The sequence below is a fragment of the Bos javanicus genome, chromosome 8 (genome assembly GCF_032452875.1).
Source record: "Bos javanicus breed banteng chromosome 8, ARS-OSU_banteng_1.0, whole genome shotgun sequence".
Classification (NCBI taxonomy): domain Eukaryota; kingdom Metazoa; phylum Chordata; class Mammalia; order Artiodactyla; family Bovidae; genus Bos; species Bos javanicus.
The window spans coordinates 74485166-74512361 of record NC_083875.1 but is presented as its reverse complement, the minus strand read 5'-3'; the positions used below and the strand labels follow the sequence as shown (position 1 = coordinate 74512361).

The following is a 27196-nucleotide window of genomic DNA, read 5'->3' as shown; positions in this document are numbered from 1 at the left end:
AGCCTCAGACCCTCCACCCAGTCTGATATCCCCTCCACAAGGCTAATATCTTGCTAAAGTGCATACAACATCACACTTGGGAAGTCAGCCCTGACATAATCTAAGACCCCAGATTTTTAAAAGGCCAGCGGTTTGTGTTTCTAATCAGTTCTTCATATTTAGAACATAGAGAGATGCCAAAAAAAGTCACCCCCGCAGTCCTTGTCCTGGAATTGAGGGGGCTGAATAGGAACCATATTCCAAGCCTGCTGGGAAGATAAGCAGATGGAACAGGAGGAAGATGGGTGTGGGGATTCAGTCCTGCCAGGTCCCACCAAAGGCTCTCCCCCTGCCTCTCTGGAGCCTCAAACACAGACCCCTGTAGCGGCAGGTCTAGAATCTCCTGTAGTCAGTACACACACCGCCCATGCTCCCTGGGGCCTTTACCCTATCAGAATTGCCCCTCTCCAGCCCCCCATTCCAGAATCAGCACTGGGCCTCCTTCTCCAGGCCCTGAGCTTAGCTGTGTGCGTGTTGGCCTCTCCCGTTTCCATCTGAGATAAATTAATGGACCTGAATTAAAAGCAAACCACCAGGGAGATGACAGCACAACCACCACTGGCTTATCTCTGGAGTTGCCGGGCCGGCGTCTCCCCAGCCAAAGGCCGGGTGACCTATTCAGCAGAGTGTGGCTTTTGTTGCTGGAGAGATAAGAGCCTTTGGGGAGTCCAGGCTGCCAGTTAGGATAACATGGTTTTTGTCTTCAAAAGAGGCAGAAAGGGAAGAGAAAGCACCTGGGCCGGGGAATTAGGAGATGCTGGAGAGGAGAGGTGAGATCAGATGACTGAGTTCCTGGCCTGTTCTGCCATCTCTTCATCACGTGACTATGGGTGAGACGGTCAACCTCTGGGGACTTGACATTCCTCATCTGTAAAATGGGATTGATACTAGTACCTAACCCACAGGCTTCTAGTGAGGTGAAAATGAGTCAATACAGAAACTGCTCTGAAGAGTGCCCGCTACACAAGCATGCTCAAAAAGACCAGCAGGGAAGACAGAGTTATTAATACAATAATTCATAAGGAAAACTCCCTCGTAAATCCCTTTGTGAAATATTAAAATGCCTCTAAACCACATGCTTCCAGGGCTAACTACTCACCTTGTGCAAATATACTGCTTCTCCTGCCATGCAAGGAAGCATTTTCCTAAAAGCTAGAACTATCTAGAACAATCGCAGGCATACTAACTGCTCAAACCTTGAGGCACCAGGGTCATCCTCTTATTTCTCTCTTTCCCGAGCTTCCTTTAACATTATCTTGTTTTTAAAACTAAGCGAGTGTTCCCCAGTGGCTCAGTGGGTAAAGAATCTGCTGCAATGCAAGAGCCACAGAAGATGAGGGTTTGATCCCTGGGTCGGAAGGATCCCCTGGAGGAGGAAATGGCAACTCGCTCCAGCATTCTTGCCTAGGAAATTCCATGGACAGAGGAGCCGGGAGGGTCCATGGGGTCACAGAGTCAGACACAACTGAGCAACTGAGCACACATGTTCATATCAGCCATGTGGAACCATAAGAAACCATTCAGTGTCCAGTGATCACTGCTACAATCATTAAGCTAGAGACCTGGTGGGAATAAAGGCCATGGCAGGAGTCAGCAAAACACGTTTATAAAACAAACAAACAGCCTCTTCATTGATCTGATGAGTGCCAGCTATGGAGCAAACAAACTCAGCTCCTAAAATACTATTTTAGTATTATTTGGGGAAAACAATACTGGGTTGGCCAAAAGCTTTGTTCAAGTTTTTCCACAGATGTATGGAAAAACTCAAATGAACTTTTGGGCCAACCCAATATACTAAAAGGCACGCATAAGAATGACACTGCTCCATCCTCAGGCTGCTGCTCACTTCCTGCCCTGCCTTTCCTGCCAAGCTGGAAAGGGGTGAGCGCTGTCAACACCCCATGTTTCCGGCCCCCTTCACTCTCGGCCCACTGCATCCTTGCCTCCCCCCTGCTTGAACTCACCCCAGGTTCATCCCAGCGCTGCCCATACCATCTTGGTGTGACTCCCCAAAGCACCAATACCCCATCTCCCAGACAGAGTAGTCTCCTGTGTCTTGACTCATCCTTGACCTCAGACTCAGTACTCACTGGGGGATGGATCTGGGGACATGTGCCCTCTTCAGTCTCAGGCAAATCCCTATGCCAAGCAGCTGGAAGCAGGTGGGACCCCAAGGCTACAGGACCTATCAGGGGTAGACCCTGCTGCCCACAGGCATCTGTGCATCCAGAAGCTGCAGGTGGGCACCTGGAGCTCCCCACACCTGCAGCCCATGCCCTCTGCCCCCCAGACTTCCCTTCCTGTGGCCTGGGCCTGCTGGAAGGAGGTTGCCCATTCCTTCCAGGCTGCTGGAAGGCAACCTGGAGAGCCCAGGAATCAGAGTTAGAGACAGAGGGTGGGAAAGGAGAGGTGGGGAGCAGGGCAGAGAGAAGACCCAGATTCCAAACCCAGCATTAGTTCTTATTTTAACGATGATCCTGGAAAGGCCTCTTGGCTTTTCAATCCATTTTCACAATTTAGCACAAGGCATAACCAAGGCTCCCCACTTGATGAAAACATATCTACTCTTACCTACAGAAATTTTTAAAAATAGGAATAGGACCATTAAATCATTTTATAATGTCATGCCAACGTTTGTTTCACAGCAACAATATCAACCTCACCTTGGTACAGCTCTATAGCAAGTAGTCCACAAAGTGCTATGGTGTGCCTTATCAGGTGATGCTCAAATCAGGCGGACAGGGCAGTTTCACCATGCTCACATCACAGACAAGGCAACTGGAGGCTACAGTCTGCAGTTCTGCAGACACTGTCTCAGAGTTCAACTCCCAACCTGCCTTGTTCAACAGCCACAACAAACCACCACCTTTTTGGCATATCTATCAATAACACACACCTCAACTTTTCAAACCTAAACCCCCTTCCATCATCGAAAACATATGCAGGTTCACTTAAGCAGGCAGCTAATGAGCTTAACCTAGCGGACAGAGGGGATACTGCCAACCTGAGTCACTGAAATTCAATTTGGGGCACCAGGTAAGAGCTTGTCAATATGTCAGCACCTCATAAAACCTTTCTCTTTAAGGCCTGGGTATAGTTTGCACACGGCCTCCTTGCATGCATGATCAAAGGCAGAGCTAACGCAATCTTTGTGTGGCAATGAAGGGCCATTTATAATGTGTAAATCCTTGAAGAGGATTTACAAACCAAATGATGCACAGAAATCCTCTCCTTAACTCATCAAAAGCAGACATGGAGAGTCTGAGAGCCCATCTGCAGGCAACATGGGGTCAACCTTCCAGGAAGGGGCCCACCAGAGGCAACTGGTCGGCATGGGGAGGGAAGGAAATCACCTGCTTCACCAGAAAGAGCTTCAAAACCAGCCTCCATGGATTTAAGAGTTTGCTCTCTGCTCACTTGAGGTAGATGTGCATAGTCGCACCTTCAGGAAAAGCGTCATCAAGCCGTGAATGGTGACAGCAGATCCGGAGCCACCAAGAGTGCTTAAGGGACTTCATAGTTTGTGCACAATGATGGCACTAACTGCCCACAAGTTGTTGTTTGCTTTTTTTCACAAATTGTTTATTGACATAAGCAGTCCAGCAGACTCCACTTGAAGAGACCATTAGTGGCTACAATCAGGCTCAGATCCAGAGACCCTTGGAAATGGTTCTGGCTTTTTACTGATAAGGAATCTGAGTCCCAGGAAGTTTCAAGAGTCACTAGAGACACATAACGAAATATAGCAAAACCAGAACTAATCCCAGGTCTGAATCCAAAATCTGTACTGTTTCCTTTACTTTTCTTATTAACAGGAGAAAATATTACCTATAATCCCACCATCCTAATCATAACTATTCATCTTTTTTCTAGATCATCTTCCAGTTTCTAGATCATCTTCCAGATCTGGCACGTATATATGGTTTCTTTTTTGTTTTTTTCTCTTTCTTTTTTATTTTTTAAATTATGCAACACTTTTACAGGACACTTGGAAAATACAGAACAAAACTACATATAGTTCCACTCTATATTACAATTATTTTTTAAGTAGATAAATTAAGATTTTTTAATTGGAGTTTCAATATCAAACTCTCAAAAATTAATAGAATGAATATATAGAAAAGTAGAAGGATACAGTAGACCTAAAAAGCACTATGAACAAATTCAACGTAATTTAATATTTATACAATTTTCATGTGTATCTGTTTTACGTAGGTATAATCACAGGGCGCATTCACTTAACTGTGGCTTTTTTCTTAATACCACATTGTCTTAGAGTCTTCACAATTCCATTTTTTATGAGAATTATTCTTTGAAGAATCTATTGTGACTTTCTTCACCATTCCCCTGTGTTGAACCTAGAGACTGTTTCCACTTTTCCTCTATTATACACAAGGTTCCTATGGACATGTTCATGCAAATAACTCCCCCTTCCTTTTTTTTTTTCAGCCACTCCGCATAGCTTGTGGGATCTTGGTTCCCCTACAAGGAATCAAACTCAGACACCAGCAGTGAAAGCCCTAAGTTCAACCCCTGGACAGCCAGGGAATTCCCATTTTCCCTTACTTTAAATGGTTTTCTCTGGAGAGGGTTCTAGCATCAAGTGAGCTTACTGGGTGAGTTACAGTTCTTAATGCAGATGAATACGCTGCATTCCAGAGCATCATCACTCCATACCGCCTCTAGCCACGCATCAGGATGTCACCCCAGCCAGCGCTGCTATTTTCACTTTATTTGCCTGCTATTTAAGGGAATAAAAACAAAGCTCTTTTCACTATTCTAAGCCGTCTCTGTTTTAGATCAATGGCCACCTTCCAAGACCCAAGTAGGGGACGAAGCAATACATAAGAGAGCAAATCAACCAGCTGGACAAAGAGGTTACTGACAATTTAGCCAGAATATGATGAAATGGTGACAGCCGCCATCTTAGTTCTCCAGTCCCCTCATACCTTCTCTTAGCTTTGTCCATCTGAGTCATAAGCTGATCCCCTCAAGGCCGCCTTGTGAGGCCAACAAGCCAAGGCAGCAGCCCAGGCACTTGGGCCCCAAGTGCACAGAGCACAGCTGTGCTTTCTCTCAGCTCCATGAACGCTTAAAGATAGATAAGACGCTGAATAGGAAGTGCCCGCTGCAAAGCAGCATGATGAAACCATGGCCCGGGGGGAGCAGGCAAGGGAAGCCAGAGGTGAGCATTCCAGCCAAACTCGTTAGAAAGCAAAGCCTCCAACTCCAGGTTCATGCAGAATTTCTCCAAGAGATGTTGAAATCATTGACTAACTGTGGAGAGGGCCCTGTTTCCTGTAATTAGACAGGCATGCTGAGTTTCCGTCTGGAGAAAAGCCAACTTTACGGCCCCTCACATCCATGCATCGGTGGTGGGAGAAACACAGAGTGTGCCTCAGGCTCATGTTTGGATCCTGGAATTCCTCTAAGCCATCTGAAGTCCTGAGGATCCTCACGTACAGGGACTGCACAGGCCTGCGAGCTGGCTGACTCTCAAATGCCCTGATCAGACAACGGGGCTTCAACTCCACCCATCAAATATGCTAGTGTTTGTGAATGTTAGAGTAGGGACTCGCCGGAACTCCAGTGGTTGGGAGTCTGCCTGTCAATGCAAGGGACATGGGTTCGATCCCTGGTCCGGGAAGATCCCACATGCTGCAGGGCAACTAAGCCCTCACACCACAACTACTGAGCCTGTGCTCTAAAGCCCATGCTCCGCAACAAAAAAAGCCACTGTGATGAGAAGCCCACGCACTGCAACTAGAGAAATTCCAGCAAAAATTAATTTTACAGCCAAAAATTAATTTTAGATTAAAAATTAATCTAAAATAATATATTTTTTTAAGTTAGAGCACCAGTTGGCAGCCTGAGCTTGCACCCAGCTCTGCCATCCACTAGCTATACAACTCTGAATCCTTCACCTTCTCTAGGCCTCAGTTTTCCTATCTGTTAAATGGGGGTAACAGCATCCCCTTGCAGGGTTGTTAGGAACTGGTGTTTATAAAGGGCTTATCCCAATGTCTGGCAGAGTAGGTCTTACACAACCATTTGCAAAATAAATTGAAAGTAAAATAGGAATGTCTTGAGCCTCTAAGACTGCTTGACCTAACATGAAGTCAGTCTTCCCCACGTGTTCAATTGGGCTTTGACACAGAATATGAAGGGGTCGGGGCTTGGGCACTGGGGGCACAGAACCCTCCAGCGCTGCTGCGGGCTGGGTGGCAGGGACAGGGCTCAGGGTGGGGGTGCAGGGGGTGGTTACAGGCTCAGGTGGAGGACCCATGAGGGATAACAATGTAGGAAGGGAGCAGATAAAGACATTATTGAGAGGAGAAGGCCAGAGGCTCCCAGTGCCAGGAGAGAGACCTAGGACTTTGAGGTATTCATCCAGCCAAACAGTCTCCAGCATAAAACTGAGTAAGACAAAAACAAGCAAAACAAATCTGTCCTGTTTACACAGCAAGTAGGCACGGGTCATAAAATAAAAGACAGTGAATGCTAAAGCAGGAAGGCTCATAGAGACCCTCTGTCAACAGGCATAAATATAGACTTTTCACCAACCCCACCCCCAACCAGGGAACCACCCTCCCCACCCTCTTTCTGACCTCAGGATACCATGATGGAAACAATCTTCCTGTCCAATGGAATGTCTTAAGCCTGAGGAAATGCATCTATTTGGATTATGAAGAATTGGCCAAGCAGAGCAGAGAACACAAACTAATCATCATGAAGAAAGTCCACGTAATTCCAATCACAAGCAAGGAAACCTGACCTTACCGTGGAAACATCACTGCAGTGTGAATCTCCAGCAGGCTTTCAGAATATTGAGACTGTTTACATTTTCAAGCTCTCACCCGCCCACCCAGGGATACGGTAACTCCAGGCTGCAATGGATGACCTGGTTTTCCCCTTTCGCTCTCCAGGCAGGGAGGAGAAGGAGGTGAGTTTCCTAAATGCTGGAAGCACTGGCAGCCCCAGGATCTGCAGATTTCCTGAGCAGACCCTCTCCTTCCATCAGCATCCTTTACCAGACACAAGGCCCCGGGTACCAGGATGACGACCAGAAGGTATGTGTGTGCATGAGTGTGTGTATATTCGCGTATGCATGTGCGTGTGTGTGCACACATGCGTGTATGCCTGCTTGTGTATGTGCATGTGTGCACATATGTGTGTGTGTGCCTACAGGCCTGTGATGGAGGGAGAAGGGTAGGAGGTGAGCTCCCTACTCTACTTCCTGTGGCCTCCAGGCTGCTTTAAGAAAATGGAAGAGACTTCCCAGTTGCTTTTTTTTTACTTTTAATTGGAGGATAATTGCTTTACAATGTTGTTTGGTTTCTGCCATACATCAAAGTGAATCAGCCATTAAGTATACGTATGTCCACTTCCTCTTGATCCTACCTCCCATCACCATCCTCCACCCGTCTAGGTCATCACAGAGCACCGGGCTGAGCTCCCTGTGTTATACAGCAGCTTCCCACTAGCTAGCTATTTTACATAGAGCAGTGTCTATATTTCAACGCTTCTCTCTCAATTCGTCCCACCCTCTCCATCCCCTGCTGTGTCCAAAAGTCTGTTCTCTACATCTGTGTTCTCTATTCTTGCCCTGCGAAGAGACTTCCCAGTTTTCACCACAAAGTCTGCCATAAATAAATTTCAGACTACAAACAAATGATGAAAAGCATGCAGGAAACTAATGAGGGATGGGGACCCTAGGGGCTTGCGGGGAGACAACTGAAAGGGACCCCGTGTGGGGCTGGGTCAGACTCAGCTCTGAGGAGCTCCACCTCAAAGAGGGGGCAGCCACTGGCCGTGTCGGGACAAGATGAGGTGGCGGGGGAAACATGTGAGTAATGACACTTCCTCTGTTTGTCTCAGCCTTTGGTTGCCTGGGACTACGCGACCACAGATTCGGGACCGGCCTGCCAAAAATAAGAGATTACAGGGCTGTGCGGAACATCACGAAAAAATAAAAGTCACACCACAAGGCTTTCACGTGCAAAGATTGCATCTGTCTGTTTTCCTTCCTGCTGGATCCTTGTGGGGAAGGGAACCTGACCAGAAACTCAAGGATTTACAGCTTCCTAATGAAACACACAGACTGACATACGTAATGTGAAGAGCTATATTGAAACGCTCTGGCCCAAGGTCACTGTCAATAACAGGAAAGGATAGCAAGCCCCTTCATCAAACAGGGTCACATTTACACTATCAAAGGAGATAATTAAACACACCCTAGGATCTAGTGACAGTCATCTTTCTCTGAAAATACAGGCCACAGTAGAGTGAGGGTCACACTTACTGTAATTCAGGACATCACATGTGGACACCCACCAAATACCATAATAAGGACAAGAGCACCTAGTTCAAACAAGAACTGTTGTAAACACAGGGCTGTAATTAGCAACCGAACAATTCCTCCCTTGTACAAAGCTTGTACAAAGAAGGGCATGGCAACCCACTCCAGTATTCTTCCCCGGAGAATCCCATGGACAGAGGAGTGTGGTGAGCTACAGTCCATGGGGTCGCAGAGAGTCAGACACGACTAAGCAACTAACACACTTGTACAAAGCTGCTGTGACAGACTCGCTGTGTATAATAAAGAAAACAGTGGCAACCAGGCTGGAGTTCAACCCAGAAACAAAAGCACAGGGGATCCGTGCTCTATTCTGTTTATTCCAAAGTTGCACAATTCTCTTTGCATCCCCTCCAAATAAAGGCGGCCAGAGAAGGAAGAGTTGGTGATGTCATGTGTTGACTGGGATCTATCTAGAGCCAGCATAATTGACGGGTGTTTTCCTCCTAGGAATCTGGACTGGATTCAAAAACATAGCATAACATCTCTGCAGCCTGAACCACGGCCCTTGTACCATGATGTGCTGCCCATCTCAGGCTGAGGGCTGGCAGTTCAATGGGTCTTTTTTCCTCTTGTTGATTAAGAAGACTCTGACTAGCAGCCAGTTTATCTGGACAACAAGATCTAAGCTGGATAAGGGACCCAGCTGTTCAGGGAGCTTCCAGGACACTTTATAACTGTGTGGATGGCGGAGAGTTTACGCACTACACAAACACCCCTACATGACTATACATAAATTTAAGCCCTTCCTCACATTATATTTTCTTCCTTCCCAGGAATGACAAGGGTAAGAGACAGCAACCCAGATGAAAATGATAACTTCAAAGGAATTTGCTTGTTATAAAATTCCTTTAAGTGTGAAAGCACTTACATGCCAAAAAATTGAAGGAAAAATTTTATTATTCCATCATTCAAAGAAAATCACTATTAATATGCTGATGTATGCCTGTGCAATCTTTTTTCCTACCCACTATACATACATATATATTCTTTATGAAAATAGTATAGTGTTATAGTTTAAATTATACTTCAATAAAGCTTTTCTCTAAAAAAATGTAAAATCAAATTGGACACGTGATCAAGCCCTGCTTTTTTCCATCAATACACTGTGAACATATTCATATTAATAAATATTTTCTACAATGCTTTTTTATGACTCCATACCATTTTGTTCTAGAAGTGGCCATAATTTACTTAATCAATCACTTATTTTGGCCACTTAGGTTGTTTCTAACTTTTTCTCACAATTGCAGTGAACATCCTTACAACTAAATATTTGCACATAGATTATCCTGGATCAAGAGGTATGAATATTTTTTCTTCATAAACTTTTTCTTTTTTAAACTTATTTTTTAATTGAGCATAACTGTTTTATAACCATGTGAATCAGCTATATATATATACAAATATTCCCTCCCTCTTGAGCCTCTTCCCCACCCACCCCCATGCCTCCCATCTGCTGCTGCATGCTAAGTCGCTTCAGTCGTGTCCGACTCTGTGCAACCCCATAGACGGCAGACCACCAGGCTCCCCCGTCCCTGGGATTCTCCAGGCAAGAACACTGGAGTGGGTTGCCATTACCTTCTCCAATGCATGAAAGTGAAAAGTGAAAGTAAAGTCGCTCAGTTGTGTCCGACTCCTAGCGACCCCATGGACTGCAGCCCACCAGGCGCCTCCGTCCATGGGATTTTCCAGGCAAGAGTACTGGAGTGGGGTGCCATTGCCTTCTCTGATGCCTCCCATCTAGGTCATCACAGATCACCAAGCTGAGTTCCCTGTGCTATACAGCAGCTTCTCATTAGCTGTTTACTTTATGCATGGTAGAGTGTATGTGTTGATGCTACTATAGTTTTAAAGTTCCTGCTAACTAGTGTCTTACTGCCCCCCACAAAGTTCATCCCAATGGAAACACCTATCAGCCGTCTATGAGGCCCATTTCACAGAAACACTGGGTGACACATCTGAAAATTCAGTAGACAAAAACTTAGCTCGTTGCTAAGGTAACTTGTATTTCTTTCATTACTCATACAGATGAATATTTCTGCTTAAGTTTAATCGTAGACTTATTTTTGTTTTGTGAATACCTTGTTCGTACCCTTTACCTTCACTATTAAAGCATCTTTCATTACAGTGTTATGACTTCATATTTTAAATATTATCAACTCTATGTCGTATATTGCAAATAAAATTTCCTACTCCTTGTTTTTCTTTCAATTATTTTACTGTGACGGGGGTTTTAATTTCTATGCAGTCCACTGTCACCATCTTTTCTGATTTCCACCTTTGATGAACTACCTTCTATGACCCTTTGATTATATTTTTTTTCTGGTTCTCTTTTGACTTTGTTGTTGAAATTTAACCTTAACCCATTTGGAAGATATTTTGGCATATGATTTGAGGTAAGGAGTTTACTTTTCTTTGTTTCTCAAATAGTTAACTATCTCAGCATAATACTGTATCTATGTTATGATTCCACTATGAGTTACAAGTGTTATCTTTTTCATACACCAAATACTTAAATACAGTTGGCACGTACGGATTTTCTATTTTTTCCTATTGATGTATGTGCCTCTTCTGGAGCTAGTACCATGCCACCTAAATTATTATATTTTTAAAATATCTAGCAGTCTCATCCTTTTCTTCATTATGCTTTTTACAAATTTCTCTTAGTTCTTATTACCTATTGATTCTTCCACCAGAACTTCAGATTCTGTCAGGTGTCCAAAAACAGAAAAAAAACACTTTTTAAAGTTTTGGTTGGAATCACATTGAATTTATAATTAATCTCTAAATAATCTGCTTCTTCAGATTATTAGGTCTTTCTATTCATTAACGTAGCACTTTTTAAATTGATTAAAGTCTTTTCGTGGGTCCAAAACATACAAATGTATTCTCGTAATTCTTGGTTACTTTATATTTTGTGTTGCTATTGTGAATGGGATTTTTAAATTATATTTTCCAATTGGTTCTTTCTGGCATATGGCAAAGCTATTCATTTTTAATAGTATATTTCTATCCTCAGTCATTTATTAATAAACCTTTTTCTTAGAGCCAATTATCTTCTTCAGTTAATTCCTTTGAGTATTTAAGGCAAACCACCTAACAAATACCAATCATTTGGTTTTTGCTTTCCAACAGTGTTACTTCTTATTTTTCCTGTCACATTATATTGACTAAGACTTCCAGGACAATGTTAAATAACAGTGATATATATTACCCTGTTGAGTAAGGGGGTACTTACTCAACAGGGTAATATATATATACCCAACAAAACTGATACACTTGTAAATTCTAAAGCATTCCACACTATTATTTACCAAACTCCACATGCCTCAATCCACTCACCCATGTCTCTCTTTTAATTGGACATCTCCTCCTAATGCCCACCCTACAATCAGACTCCAGGACAGAATCCTGGCCAGCCTTCAGAGCCTTCATCCAAGTCTTGGACCTATCTGGGGAAGCCTTTTCATAACCATCTCTGGCCCATTTTAAAGATTTCTTCTTCTCTGTTGCCCCTGAACCTTCGTCTAAAAATGATCACATTTGGGGAATTCCCCAGAAGTCCAGTGGTTAAGACTCCACACTTTCATTGCTGAGGTCACAGGTTCGATCCCTGGTTAGGGAGTTAAGATCCCATAAGCCATGTAGTACAGCCAAAAAAAAATTTTTTTTATTTTAAAAATTAAAATGATCACATTTTATTGTAATCCTTTCTTTGTGGGTCTCCCCAGTAAGCAGCAATAGAACAGAATAGAGCCCATATCTGCAGTCTTAATGGCTAGACCAGAACCTACCAAGTGGCCTAATAAAGACCATGAATGTGTGAATGACTTGATGGATGAATGAACAGGGTTTCATAGTGGAGGAAACCACAGAGATTATACAGAGTAATACTGAAATGGCACTGGGAAGGACCACATCCTTCCGGGCTGTTATCTCTCCCTCCACCCACATCAATGCAGCCCCAGCCACCCAGCACCGTCCTCAGTTCACAGTTTTATGAGATGTTTATCACTATGACATCAGAAGCATCCAGAAAGCGATGATGGAGTCATCTGAGATCCAGTGCATGCACTGAAACCATGCATCACACCTGATGACCACAGCAACATGCCAAGCAGGACAGGCACTAACCAGAGATCCAGATGACCAGGGTCTGAATTGTCATTTAGCCTCATATTAGTTGGGTGGATTTGGGCAAGTCACTTAACCTCTCTATTCTGCAATTTCCTCAGAAGAAGTGGGGGTTATTTCCCACCCTCTTGATCAAACCAGTCAATCCTAAAGGAAATCAGTCCTGAATATTCATTGGAAGGACTGATGCTGAAGCTGAAGCTCCAATAATTTGGCCACCTGATGTGAAGAGCTGACTCATTAGAAAAAATCCTGATGCTGGGAAGGATAGAAGGCAGGAGAAGGGGACAACAGAGGATGAGATAGTTGGATGTCATTACCGACTCAATGGACATAAGTTTGAGCAAACTCCAGGAGATAGTGAAGGACAGGGAAGTCTTGCATGCTGCGGTCCGTGGGGTTGCAAAGAGTCAGACATGACCAAGTGACTGAATAACAACAATTGATCTTACAGAGGCAGAAAGCAACCCTGAGTAAAGACTGTAAGCAACAGATACAGGATGTGATTAGTTTTATTATCCTGGCCTATGGAAAGGGGAGATGTCCATCTGAGGCAGGCACAGACTAGCCTGGGAGATCTCCGGTCCTCAGCAGAGACTGCCCTGGCCTGGCAGTCTACAGAAGGTGTCAGAGAAAAGGACACTGGAACAAAGAGGCCACAAGGCCTCAGCCAAGTTACCTCCCTGGCACAAGACCTCTTACCTGCCCACCCCACCATAAAGCAGAATAAACACTGTGAAATCATTCAGTCGTGTCCGACTCTTTGCAACCCAGGGACTGCAACCCACCAGGATCCTCTGTCCAAGGGATTTTCCAGGCAAGGATACTGGAGTGGTTTGCCATTTTCTTCTCCAGAGAATCTTCCCGAACCAGTGATCAAATCCGGATCGCCTGTACTGCAGTGAGATTCTTCACTGACTGAGCTATCAGGGAAGCCCAAGCAGAATAAAGGGTACTCATAAAAGACAACAAAACAGGACCCACTCTGGGACCCATGGTGACACAGCAGTGCATCTGGAGGGGCAGAGAGGGGTCTGAAAGGAAAGCAAGTGTCCAGCCAGCCAGGGACAGTGAACCCCAGAGTGAGGATTTCTGGGACTGTCAGGGGTGAGGACAGATAGCCCTGTTTTTCTGCATGCATGCATGCTTAGCTGCTCAGTCATGTTCGACTCTGCGACCTCATGAACTGTAGCCCACCAGGCTCTTCAGTACATGAGATTCACCAGGCAAGAATACTGGAGTGGGTTGCCATGGCCTCCTCCAGGAGAGCTTCCCAACCGAGGGATCCAATCCACGTCTCCTGCTGAGCCATCAGGGAAGCCTGTTTATCTGGGACATCCCTAATTTCAATTATTCTTTCTCATCTCTTCTGCTGCTGCTGCAGCTAAGTCGCTTCGGTTGTGTCCGACTCTGGGTGACCCCATAGACGGCAGACCACCAGGCTCCCCCATCCCTGGGATTCTCCAGGCAAGAACACTGGAGTGGGTTGCCATTTTCTTCTCCAATGCATGAAAGTGAAAAGTGAAAAGTGAAAGTGAAGTCACTCAGTCATGTCCGACTCTAGCGACCCCATGGACTGCAGCCTACCAGGCTCCTCCGTCCATGGGATTTTCCAGGCAAGAGTACTGGAGTGGGGTGTCATTGCCTTCTCCATTCTCATCTCTAGGAACATCCTTATACTTTTCACATCTGATGTCCCCAGGCGGAATTAGGAAAACATACTCAAAACCAAGTTCTCACATCATGGGTCAAGAAAAGTGTGACTAAAGGTACATGAACAAGTGGACTGGTTTTATAATAAAGCCTAGAGTCAAAACCATGATGAAATACCACCTCACATCCCTAGGAATGGCTGTAATCCTAAAAAGAAAGCAATAGGTGTTGGTGAAGATATGGAGAAATTGGGGCCCTGGGACGCTGTTGGTCAAAATGCAAAATGTCACTTTGGGAAAACAGTTTGACAGTTCCTCAAAAAGTTAAAGACAGAATTACCATGTGACCCAGCAATTCTGCTCCTGAATATATACTCAAGGGAAAGGAAAATGTATGTCCACATAAAAACTTGCTTACAAGCGACAGTATTCATAGAAAAGCCAAAAAGTGGAAACAGCCTTAAATCCTTCAACTAATCAATGGATAAGTAAAATGTAGTATATTCTACGACATATTATTTGTCCATAAGAAGGAATAAAGTACTAATGCATTCGACAACACGCATCAGTCTTGAAGACATCATGCTAAGGGAAAGAAGCCAGACACAAAAGACCACACATTGTGTGATTCCATTTCTATGAAATGTCCAGAGTAGGCAAATCAGCAGAGAACTTTCTGTTTTAGTTTTTGCCATGGTCTGGGAAATTACAAGTAACTGCTAATTGATATGGAGCTTCTTTGGGGAATAGTAAGAATGTTCTAAGGGCTTCCCTGGTGGCTCAGTAGTAAAGAATCTGCTTGCAACTCAGGAGACTCAGGTTCAATCCCTGGGTCAGGGAGATCCTCTGGAGAAGGAAATAGCAACCCGCTCCAGTATTCTTGCCTGGGAAATCCCACTGACAGAGGAGCCTGGTGGGTTACAGTCTGTGGGGTCATAAAGAGTCAGACATGACTGAGCAACTAAAGAACAACCAATAAAGAATGTTTTGAAATTAGACAGGAGTGATGTTTGCACAATTCTGTGAATACCCTAAAAAAAAATTGTACACTTTAAAAGAGTGAATTTTATGATAAATTCTATATATTTTTAATTTTTAAAGGGCCAATATAGTGTGTGTAAGCCAATACATTTATTTATACATAAATAAGGACAGAATAAGTGAATGAAGCCTAAACTGATGAGACTCCAGTTACTGAACATCTCCTCTTGATGCAATTCCTAAGAAGAAACAAGAAAAATAGACTGTCTTTTTGCAAATTGCCTTAAAGACAAAGAGAATGAGGAAAAGACAGGGCCAAGCCAATCCACGAAGAGGGAAGGTAATCAGGAAAATAACATTTTCTGGCAGAATCATGGATGGAAAAGCTATCAGTCGCTAGAGGACATCTTCAACTGGCAAGGAGACAGCGGAAAGAGAGGATTTATGTCAGAAAGGCAGAAATGTCTCATAGCATGTGACTTCTGGATCCCCTGACTCTATCAGAACAAAAGCCCGTCTGCACAAGACGAAGGACCCAGAAAATACAGATGAGAGAGCCTTCCATCTCCTGACGAAGATGGCAGTGGGTGGCAGAACTTGCCAATAAACAGAACTGAATGCTTTCAGGCAGGAAAGAAATTTGGGTGACAGTAAAGAGGTACCTCTGTAATGCCCAAGGAAGTGTCATGTCAGAGCTACACTGCCCATTTTAATTGAGTCTCAGTGAAAGAAGAGTAAGAGGAGAGGTGTATAATGAAATGAGAAATAACTGCTAAAGCCAATTGCCACCAGAAAGCAAAGTTAGCCCTTCAAACATCTCAGGATCCAGGTGTCATGATAAAGGGTTTTGACTGGACTTTCCTGGTGGCCCAGTGACTAAGACTCTGGGCTTCCATTACAGGGGGCCTAGGTTGAATCCCTGGTCAGGATACTAGATCTTACATGGATCAACAAAGATGCTGCATGTTACAGCAAAGACCCAGTGCAGCCAAATAAATGTTCTTAAAAAAAGTTTTGACTCTCAGGAGCAAAACTGGGCTGCAGGGACTTCCTTGGTGGTCCAATGGTTAAGACTCTGAGTTCTCAACGCAGAGGGCACAGGTTCGATCCCTGGTCAGGAAACGAGATCACGCACACTGCAATTAAAGATCCCACATGCATCAAGGAAGATCTGGCGTAGCCAAAATAAAATTAAATTCTTAAAAATTGGACTGCAGGGCCTACTCCCCTCCTACAGAACCTGCCTAAGCCGTGTCACACCCGCCATCTCACAAAATCCTTACAGCAACCCTATTAGGCAAGACAGGCTGATCCTGGCCCTTTTGACAACTGACAAAACCAAGACAGAAACATGGGGCAACTTGCCTGAGCTAATAAGCAGAGGGTCAAGACCCGAATTAAGGTCTCTTGATTCCTGGCTCTGTGAAGACGTGTCATCAAGAAGTTGAGGCCTCAAATTCTTTCCATTAGACCTCATGCTTCTCTTTAGAGGATCTCCATAAGGGAAAAATAATACAGAGAGCAGCAACCCCAAGTCTGAGAAACTGTTTGATCTTCCCTGTTCCTGCTCCTCCTCAAAAAATGCCATGTGCCCGAGGTGTTCCCCAGCCAGACTTGTGAAGGGCTGAGCCTTATGACCCTTGTAAGTGGGGGCCGAGCCAACGTGATTCAGAGAAATGGGGAGAGATGGGGCCCAGGCAAGGGTGAGGAGACCTTTGAAGCGGCTTGCGTGCCGCCATCTGGCTATGCACAGAGAAGGGTTCCTGGGCTCCAGAAGAGGGATTAAGTTCAGTTGATGAATGCACAGCATGACTCACTCCTCCTGGTTGCTCTCCAAATCCCTCCTGGGATGCAGGGGGACATCTAAGGCATCCATCCTGTGCTTCTGTTGGGAGACCAGAGATGCTCGGCACACCACCATCTTGGTGAGCATCTTCCCCTGCTGGACGCAGCCTCCAGCTCAGTGACAGACGGTCCCTAGATGATCACTAGTTCCCCCTTCATATCACAGAAAAATGACTTCTACATAAAAGCTGGGTCGAAGGATCTTTCTGTTTCTTAGGGACTGGACAGCCCAAGGTCCCATCACAAACTGCAGGTGGGCACTGCATCCGGGATGTTTGTGAAGCATCCTGGGCACAGAGCAGCACTGGTGAGCACACTCTTTGGGGGAGGGGCTAGATTTTTGGTTTGTTTTCATTTGCTGGTTTAGCCATGCAGTGTAGCTTGCAGGATCTTAGTTTACTGACTAGGGATTGAACCCACACCCTCCACAATGAAAGCGCAGTGTACTAACCACTGGGAGCTTCCCAGGCGGTGCTAGTGGTAAAGAACCCACCTGCCAACGCAGGAGACATAACAGATGCAGTTCAATCCCTGAGTTGGGAAGATCCCCTGGAGGAAGGTATGGCAACCCACTCCAGTATTCTTGCCTTGAGAATCCCGTGGACAGAGGAGCCTGATTGGCAGGCTACAGTCCATGGGGTCAAAAAAGAGTCAGACACAACTGAAGTGACACGCACTAACCACTGGACCTCCAGAGAATTCCCGTCAGCACGCTCTTTGACTGTTCAAAAGCAAGCAATGCTCTTTATTCTGTGGTCCGAGAGTGCCAAGAGCCCAGCCCTAACACGTGCAAGCTCCGTGGCTTTAGGCAAGTCACCTGGCTTCTCTGGACTTCCCATTCCTCATTTACAGCATGAGGATGTGTATGTGCATGCTCAGTCGAGTCCAACTCTTTGTGACCCCATGGGCTGTAGCCCACCAGGCTCCTTTGTCCACGGGATTTCCCAGGCAGGAATACTGGAGTGGGTTGCCATTTCATCTTCCAGAGGATCTTCCCAACCCAGGGATCGAACCTGCATATCCTGCATGTACTGTACTGGCATTCGAAATCCTTACCACTGAGCCACCTGGGAAGCCCCACAGCATGAAGACAAGCCCAGCTACCTTCAGGGTCGATGTAAGGACTAGAAATGCTGTGTATAGTCTACGGCCATACCACCCTGAACGCACCCAATCTCGTCTGATCTTGGAAGCTAAGCAGGGTTGGGCTTGGTTAGGACTTGGATGGGAGACCACCTGGGAATACCAGGTGCCGTAGGCTTAATAAAAAAAAAAAAAAGAAAGAAATGCTATGTACAGGGTTCGCACTGGGGCACAGACTCCAATAAACAGTATCCCTTTTCTGTTCCTTCCAAATCATTTCACCTTCTTCTACTGTATCTTGTGCTAAGGATGGAACCATGCAGCTCCCTGCTACGATTCCTTGCAGGTTGGTGCCTGGGTCCAGAGAGCAGTCAGTGGGTCATTCCCCTTCAGAGGCATTCAGAGGACAAGAGAACTCCATGCAAGCCCCTTGGACAAAGAGTGACTCATACTGGGGTGTACCTGGGCAGTCTGCTTTACGCTGTTGTCCTGGCATAACAATTGCTGTTCTGTCGTTTAGTCATGTCCGACTCTATGTGACCTCATGGACTGTAGCTCACCAGGCATAACAATTAGTAGCAGCCTTTTCACTCTCAAATGCGCATCCAATTTGGACAATAACTTAGATGCCCATTCTACACACAGGGCTTGAAGCCCCCATCTAATTATGTTAAAAGACGCTAAAACACACCACCAATTCTGAGCCTGTTGTTGGGACACTCTGTGGAGCTTGTATTTAACTCTGAAGCAAAAATTACACTGTCTCCAAAACTCAAAGTCCACCCCCCTCCACAGGGCTCAGTGAAGTGAAGTGAAGTGAAAGTCGCTCAGTTATGTCTGACTCTTTGCAACCCCATGAACCATAACCCGCCAGGCTCCTCAGTCCATGGGATTTTCCAGGCAAGAATGGAGTGGGTTGCCATTCCCTTCTCCAGGGGATCTTCCTGACCAAGGAATCGAATCTGGGTCTCCTGTAGGCATATTCTTACTGACTGAGCCACCACGGAAGCCACCAGGGAAGCCACGAGGGAACCGGGCTCAGAGAGACCCCCAAATTATCTGCCAATCCCTCAGGACATAGTTTTCTAACTAAACCCGTTTTTTTGCTTTAACTAGGGATCTGTTCTGCCATTTTTTCCTACCTCCATGATTTGTGGAGCTGATGAGCCAAAGCAAAAAAATTAATAAATGACAATAATAAAGATTCCCAGCTAAATGAAAGAAGCAGAAGTGAATGTCAAAGAAAAAGCGTTGTCTGCCTGGACGGACAACATGGATGGACCTAGAGATTATCATACGAAGTGAAGTAAGCCAGATAGAGAAAGACAAATATCATATGATTTCACTTATATGTGGAATCTTTTTTTAAAAAAAGATACAAATTAACTAATTTCTAAAACAGAAATAGAGCCACAGACATGGAAAACCAATTCGTGGTTACCAAAGGGGAAAGCGTGGGTAGAGATAAATTAGGAGGTTCGGTTAATATATACACACTGAGATATATAAAATGGGGCTTTCCCAGTGGCTCAGTGGGTAAAGAATTTGCCTGCCAATGCATTAGACGCAGGAGACAAGCGTTCGATCCCTGGGTTGGGAAGATCCCCTAGAGAAGGAAATGGCAACCCACTCCAGTATTCCTGCCTGGGAAATCCCATGGATAGAGCAGCCTGGCAGGCAACACTTAGGCACAACTCAAGCGACTGAGCATGAAAGCACAAATATCAAATAGATAAACCAAGGACTTATTCTATGGCACAAAGAATGATACTCAATATTTTATAGTGGCCTATAAGGGAAAGAAATCTGAAAAAGAATGTGTGTGTGTGTTTATAGCTGAGTCACTGTGCTGTACACCTGAAACTAGCAGGTTTGTGAATCAAGTATATTTCAATAAAATACATTAAAAAAAAAAACACATTTTGTGTTTCTTAAATACATTTTAATACATTAAAAAAAAAAATACCAGGCACCATCCGTCAGGGCCCAATGCTGTCGCCTCTGAGAGGTCTGACACAGTCCCTTCATTTGATCCCACACGAGAGGAACGGGTCCCTGGCCAGTCTGCCAGAGAAGAGCAAGCTCTGAGTCCCACAGGACTCTTATGCCACGCGTCTCTGAGTGTGAGGCCCTCTAAGGCTAAAAGCTCCTTTGCCAAAACAGCCCCTAGAGAAGAATTTGTCACCAGCACTGCCAGAGGACTGACCCGAGGCCATGCACTGGAAGCACGGCAAGCCTCGAGGCTGTGGGAAGGGTGATGCTTGTGCAAGGGAATGCAGACCTCCTTGCATGAATCCACCACAAAAAACAAGGGGTCCAGGCGCTCAACAGCACGATAACAACCCATTATAAAACTGGCCCCATTTGGATTCCTTTTTTGGCTAAAAAGTCAAATCTAGCAAGAGTTATTCACTGGATGAGCCACTTGTTGATGACACTGCTTTGCATCTGTGGGGTCAAATGAATTGTCAAGAAAATTAAGCCCCAAATTCTTTCAGCGATTATTCAGAGGGCAAAAAAAAAAAGAAGAAAGTGAAAAAAAATTTTTTTGTATAAGAAGTCATTTTAAAGGGCTTTTTATAGATGACGGTTTCTCCTGCTGTGTTGGAAATATGAATTCCATTAACATGGGGTGAAAATTAATCTTGAATTTCTTTCTGATCCCCTCGAGTGGCAGGAAAGGGAAATAACCCATCTGGAATCAGCTGGTACATGACTGAATCCTTGGATCAAGAGAGATGAACATAGTAGAGAGACTGTTGTTCAATAGTTGTCGTGTCTGACTCTTTGCAACCCCATGGACTGCAGCACACCAGGCTTCCCTGTCCTTCACTATCTCCCAGAGTTTGCTCAAACTCATGTCTTTTCAATCAGTGATGCCATCCAACCATCTTCTCCTGCCCCACATCGTCCCCTTCTCCTCCTGCCCTCAATCTTTCCCAGCATCAGGGTCTTTTCCATTGAGTTGGCTCTTCACATCAGGTGGCCAAAGTATTGGAGCTTCAGCATCAGTCCTTCCAATGAATATTCAGGATTGACTTCCTTTAGGATTGACTGATTTGATATCCTTGTCCAAGGGACTCTCAAGAGTCTTCTCCAGCACCACAGTTTGAAGCATCACTTCTTTGGTGCTCAGCTTTCTTTATGGTCCAACTCTCACATCCATACATGACTACTAGAAAAACCACAGCTTTCACCTTCTGGAGCTTTGTTGGCAAAGTAACGCCTCTGCTTTTTAAAACTCTGTCTAGTTTTGTCATAGCTTTTCTTCTAAAGAGCAAATGTCTTTGAATTTCATGGTTGCAGTCACCCTCTGCAGTGATTTTGGAGCCCAAGAAGACAAAAATCTGCCACTGTTTCCACTTTTTCCCCATCTATTTGACATGTGATGGGACTGGATGTCATGATCTTGCTTTTTGAATGTTGAGATATCAGATTAGATAGATGGATTAAACAGATGATATTGGTTTATATAGAGAAGAAACAGCTAGAAATATGAACTAGATATATAAGAAAAACGACAGATGATGATAGCTTAGATGCCATGCCATCTGTCTCTCGGTCACGTCTGGCTCTTTGCAACCCAATGGACTGTAGGCCACCAGGCTCCTCTGTCCAAGGTATTCTCCAGGCAAGAATACTAGCGTGGGTTGCCATTTCCTTCTCCAGAGGATCTTTCCGACCCAGGGACCAAACCCATGTCTCCTGCATTGGCAGGCAGATTTATTACCACTGAACCACCTGGGAAGCCCCAATTGGTATTGATATTTAGATAGAGAATAGAGATGCTGGCTAAATCATAGATTAGATAGGTAGACAGATCCATTGACCATTGATCCACGGATTCACACGAGTGCCAAAACTGTCACAATTATCATTTACGCACAGTCTCACTTACCTTGCATATAACCCTAAGAAATAGGAATTTATTAGCTCCATCTTATAGACATGGAAACTGCCATCTAGAAATATACTGAATGAGTGAAAGTCACTCAGTTGCGTCTGCGTCTGACTCTTCCCAACACTATGGACTGTAGCCCACCAGGCTCCTCTGTCCATGGAATTCTCCAGGCAAGAATACCAGAACGGATAGTTATTCCTTTCTCCAGGAGATCTTCCTGACTCAGAGATGGAACTCGGGTCTCCTGCACTGCACGCAGATTCTTTACCTTCTGAGCCACCAGGGAAGCCATAGAAATATAGGCGCTCACACTCAACCAGAAAGTACTAGAAAGGGAAAATTAAACTTTGGGCTTCTGATTGCTGGACCTCTCCCTGCCCTGCCTGCCTTGTTCTTTGCAGTTTCACCCTCTGGAACATGCTCTAGTTTCTCCCAGCTGAGAGAAAGAGAGAGAGGAGCTGAGACAGACCATATGAATGCTTGCCTTAAAAATCTCTGATTCTATGTTATTACCAGGCCCCTTTGATTTTTCTCTCACAGGCTCTCCACAAGGAAGGATTCCAGGTCTGACCTATCATTAGAGGGAGATTAGGTCATAAACACTGTTGACTCAACCTAAAGACAGTAGGGTTTCCTCGGGAAAACCAGCACAGCAGGTGGTCCACAGGGCTGGGCCTGGCGGTCCATATCCCAGCTACACTCTGCCTTCAGCATCCCCTCTCATCCCACGCTGTACCATCTATCATCTCTCACCCACCCTGACTCCAAGTCATGTGCATGAGTGTTAAGTCACTTCAGTCGTGTCCGACTCTGTGCAATCCTAGGAATTGCAGATTGCCAGGATTCTCTGTCCATGGGATTCTGCAAAGTCCTACCAGCGCCCTACTAGGCACCAGCTAAACAAAACCTTCCCGAAGGAGGAGACCCTTTTCAGTGACCTGAGCTTAGCCCCATCCCATTTCCAAAGTTTCTGAAGGGCATCCAGCTACAGGATCCACCCACTCCAGGTCACACCACTGTAATCCCCCTCCTTTGGCAAAGAGGCCAGGATACAGCAGAGAACTGAGGGCAGAAGGCACCTCTAGCTTTTAGGAAACCTTGGCAGATCTTCATTAAGTTTCAACAGAAATCCAACTGCTGGACTAGGCACCTAGATTTGACTCTTAAGCCTGGCCACCACTGGAAGCTTTAAAACTACCAACCTACCTACTTAGAGGGCTTTCCTGATGGCTCAGTGGTAAAGAATCCACCTGCAATGCAGGAGACTCATGTTCGATCCCTGGGTCAGGAAGATCCCCTGGAGAAGGAAATGGCAACCCACAACAGTATTCTTGCCTGGAAAAATCCATGGGAAGAGGAGCCTGGTGGGCTGCAGTCCACAGGGTCGCAAAGAGTTGGACATGACTTAGCAACTAAACCACCACCACCACCTACCTAGCACAGTCAAATCAGAAGTTCTGGTCCCTGGGCTTGGGGAAAACTCCCCAGGGGATTCCAGTGTGCAGCCGAGGTTTGCAACTGGCTCATCGCAGAATTTCCCTTCAGAGAATAGCCTCAGCCACAGGGACCCCACCCCCGCAGCATCCTCCCTATCATTAGGGGAACATTTAGTCACATTCAAAGAGCGCTGGCTCCCATAGGGGTTAACCAGAAAGAACTCTAATTTCTACTCACTGTCATTCCCCTGGGTCATTACCATGGCAGTTCAGACAGACTAAAAGCAAGGAATTTGGGTAAATGGCTTCACCCAACAACAGCAGCCAGTTGGAGGCAGAGTCCTCAAAGCCCCGGGAAAATAATCATTTCCCGAGAAAAAACAGGCAAGTCCTTTCAAACAGGAGAAAGGGGAAAGCCGGGAAAAGGGCCCCCAGTGGAGTGATCAGGGACCAGAGCAATGGACAGCAGGTAGAAAAAGGCAGATCCTTCTGCCTATGACAGTCATTTATCCCTTTAAGACACCGTGTACCATTAATCGTTTAAAGAAGGACAGAATGTTCACCTATTATGAAAAGGCACTCTGATGAAAAGCACAGCACTCCGGGGCCAATCTGGGCAGGGAGATGAAACAGCTGCTCCGTCCTAGTTCCTGTCTTGAACAGGAGGTGCCTTCAAGAAAACCACTGGAAACATACCTCATGGTAGTTTTCCTAAGTGACTAAGTGGGTATGTCCCATCTTACTAATCACTTCTGACTTCTCCCCTACAACTCAGCACTGAGCCTGTCCAGGGACCAGTCACAGTGCCAGGCTTTGGAGAGAAGGTAAGCAGGCAGGGTGGGGGGAGTGATGGAATGCAGGGGGGTGGTTTCCAACTGTGCTTCCCCAAGCCCTAGGATTTCCCAAAGGCAGAAGAGCTGCCAAGACGGAGGGGAAAGAAGGAGTGGAAGAGGATCTGGGCTCTCCCATGGCCCACCAGTGAGCAACAGCTGCCCTCTTTCATCAGTCTCATTTGCCACATAGGGGCTCCCAAGTCAGATTTCACATGAGAAGAGGAGAACAATGCTAAAGACCTAAAGAGAAAAGGAGCCATGGGGTCAAGGCTTTGGTCCAGACTCATGCTGCTGTTTATCAGGCAGCCAGCATGGGCAGCTCCCATGGATGCTGTGGGTCATATAGTAATGGATAGCGCCAGATCCATGCACTCTGGAAATCTCTGTCAAGCTTACTCAGCCAGCACAGGGAACAAGGGTCTCCTTGGACACATATGTATCAGGCAGGCTCTTATCTAGCCTGAGCCCATGCAATGCTGACTGTCGGAAGCCTGTCCCTTTCATCAACGATCAGGAAGACCTTGCTGAAGTCGATCATGGGCATATTCCCAACCACACCCCCTAGTTCTAGCTGTCACTCTGGGCAACAAGACTAACAGGACATTCCCAACCATCAGGATATCCTGCTTCATGAAAAGTCAGAGAATAGGCTCTAGGAGCAACCAGTAATGGGACTCTCCACCCTTTGTGTACAGGAGTTAGACTTGATCACATAGGATGGAGATGCCTTCTTAAGAGATGAATATCACCCTTCCATGGCCTGGGGTGACTCCTAAAGCTGTAACTGCCAGCTCTCAGGGCCAGAGGCCACACAACACACCCTGCATAGATTAGGGTAAATGCCACAGTGTCCATGAAATAGGGTCTAGGGACCCAAACAGAACTGTCTCTGCTTCCACAAGGGCCTCCATGTGTGTGTGCTCAGTTGTATCCAGCTCTTTGTGACCCCATGGACTGCAGCGCACCAGGCTCGTCTGTCCATGGGATTTTCCAGGCAAGAACACTGGAGTGGGTTGCCATTTCCTTCTCCAGGGGATCTTCCTGACCCAGGGATCGAACCCAGGCCTCCTGCATTATAGGCAGATTCTTTACCATCTGAGCCACCAGGGAATGCTTGTATGTTAAAGTGCAATTATTTTGGATACACAATTGTTGTTCAGTCGAACAGTCGTGTCCAACTCTTTGTAACCTTGAAGACTGTAGCCCACCAGGCTCCTCTGTCCATGGGATTTCCCAGGCAAGAATACTAGAGTGGGTTGCCATTTCCTCCTCCAGGGGATCTTCCCAACCCAGGGGTCAAACTCGCGTCTCCTGTATCTCCTGCACTGGTAGGCAGATTCTTTACCACTGAGCCTCCTGGGAAACTCCCAGAAGGGGCTAACAGACTCTAAATCGCACTGGGCTATGAGCTCAACTCATGAATGGCCTCCTTCACGAGAACAGCATCTATGGATGTGTGTGCTAGCCCTTCAGGAAGTGGGGGCTACATTCCAGAAGGCTTCATCTTTTTCACTCTCTTCCTCTGCTCTGCTTGGCACCAGGTATTAGGTGGTCAAGCAAAAATATCCCAGGGAGTGCATGGGTTCTTCCAGTTCCAGCCATTCGTGGCCAAGATTTGCACAGCGACACCTGAGCTGGCCCCATTCCGTGGTGTCGGCTTGCAGAAGGCACTCATGTCCATAGATGAACTGTACACTTTCACCCACGTGACGCTTGAGGGGGGATGAGAGGCGGAGTGGACAAAAAGAACCCACGCCCACAGCCCATCAGATAATGTGGCTTTCTAACTGCCAGCCCACAGGCAGATGTGGGGACAACTCAGGTCCTGGACTCAGAGACTTTCGTCTGATGTGGTTGGGTTTTCCTGTAAGCACTTTCTAACCCAAGTCAAATGAAATGATGCAAAGGGAATAATCAAAGTATGGATTACAGACGCATTCATATTCCAGTGCATGTGTGTGTTCACACATGGACCGGTCAGAGGCAGGGAGTAAACCCAAGCGCCACGTGGATGAAGAAATGACAAGCAGCGGATGTGCCCCAGGGACGCTCCGAGCCACACCTGTCCAGGAAGGCCCTTCACCTTGATGTAGGCCTTCTGCCTCCACCAGCACAGCTCTCTAGGAAGAGCTAGATAAGCCAAGGGGCTTCAGAGATGACTGCTGAGTCCTCCGTGGTGCTCAGGGACCACCCTGTGCACTCAGAGAGCAAGCTCCCTCATGAGACGACCAGCATCCCCACTTCCTTCCAAAAGATGGAAGGAGCAGTCCCCATTCACAACCTCAGAGTGATGCTCAGGCTCTGGGTTTTCCCCTCCAGCTTCCCTCCCCCAACCATTCCAACAGTTGATTGGACCGCAGTGGCCAGGGGCAGGCGACAGAAAAGAGGGCAGTGCTAAAGAGACAGCTGCTTCGGTGGAAATGAACACAACCAGTGAACGCTGTTAACATCAGACGTGTAAACCCTGCTCCCCACCCCCAGGATTCTTGGTCCACTGGCATGACACTCAGATGAAGCAGGAAACCAAGTCCCATGAGCAAATAAGCTCATCCCATCATTCATTCATTCATTCAGCCACGCGTCAGTGAAGCAAGTGTCTCAGGAGTAAGACACTGCTGGGGGCGGCGGGTGGCGGGGGGAGGGGGATGAAGAAGAAAGAGACAGGGCTTCCCTGGTGGTCCAGTGGTTAGGACTCCACTTGCCAATACAGGGGTAACAGATTCCATCTCTGGTCCAGGAAGATCCTACGTGTCGCAGAACAGCTAAGCCGATGTGCCACAACTACTGAGCCTGTGCTCTAGAGCCCGAGACATGCAACAAGAGAAGCAACCACAATGAGAAGCCTGTGTGCAGCAACAAAGACCCAGAGCAGCCAAAAATAAATTAATTTATTAATTTTTATAAAGACAAAAGAGGCAGAGGAGCCATGATCA

General features: G+C 45.9%; 1 protein-coding gene and 1 non-coding gene across 4 annotated transcripts in view; one reads left to right on the top strand and one right to left on the bottom strand.

Moving 5' to 3' along the window:
• Window positions 1–27196, bottom strand: part of DPYSL2 (dihydropyrimidinase like 2) — a 118296-nt gene that overhangs the window by 41530 nt on the left and 49570 nt on the right. The window lies entirely within an intron of this gene.
• LOC133253511 (5S ribosomal RNA) lies at window positions 18153–18271 on the top strand. The gene has a single exon (XR_009738308.1). It is a non-coding gene; the product is annotated as a 5S ribosomal RNA (ribosomal RNA).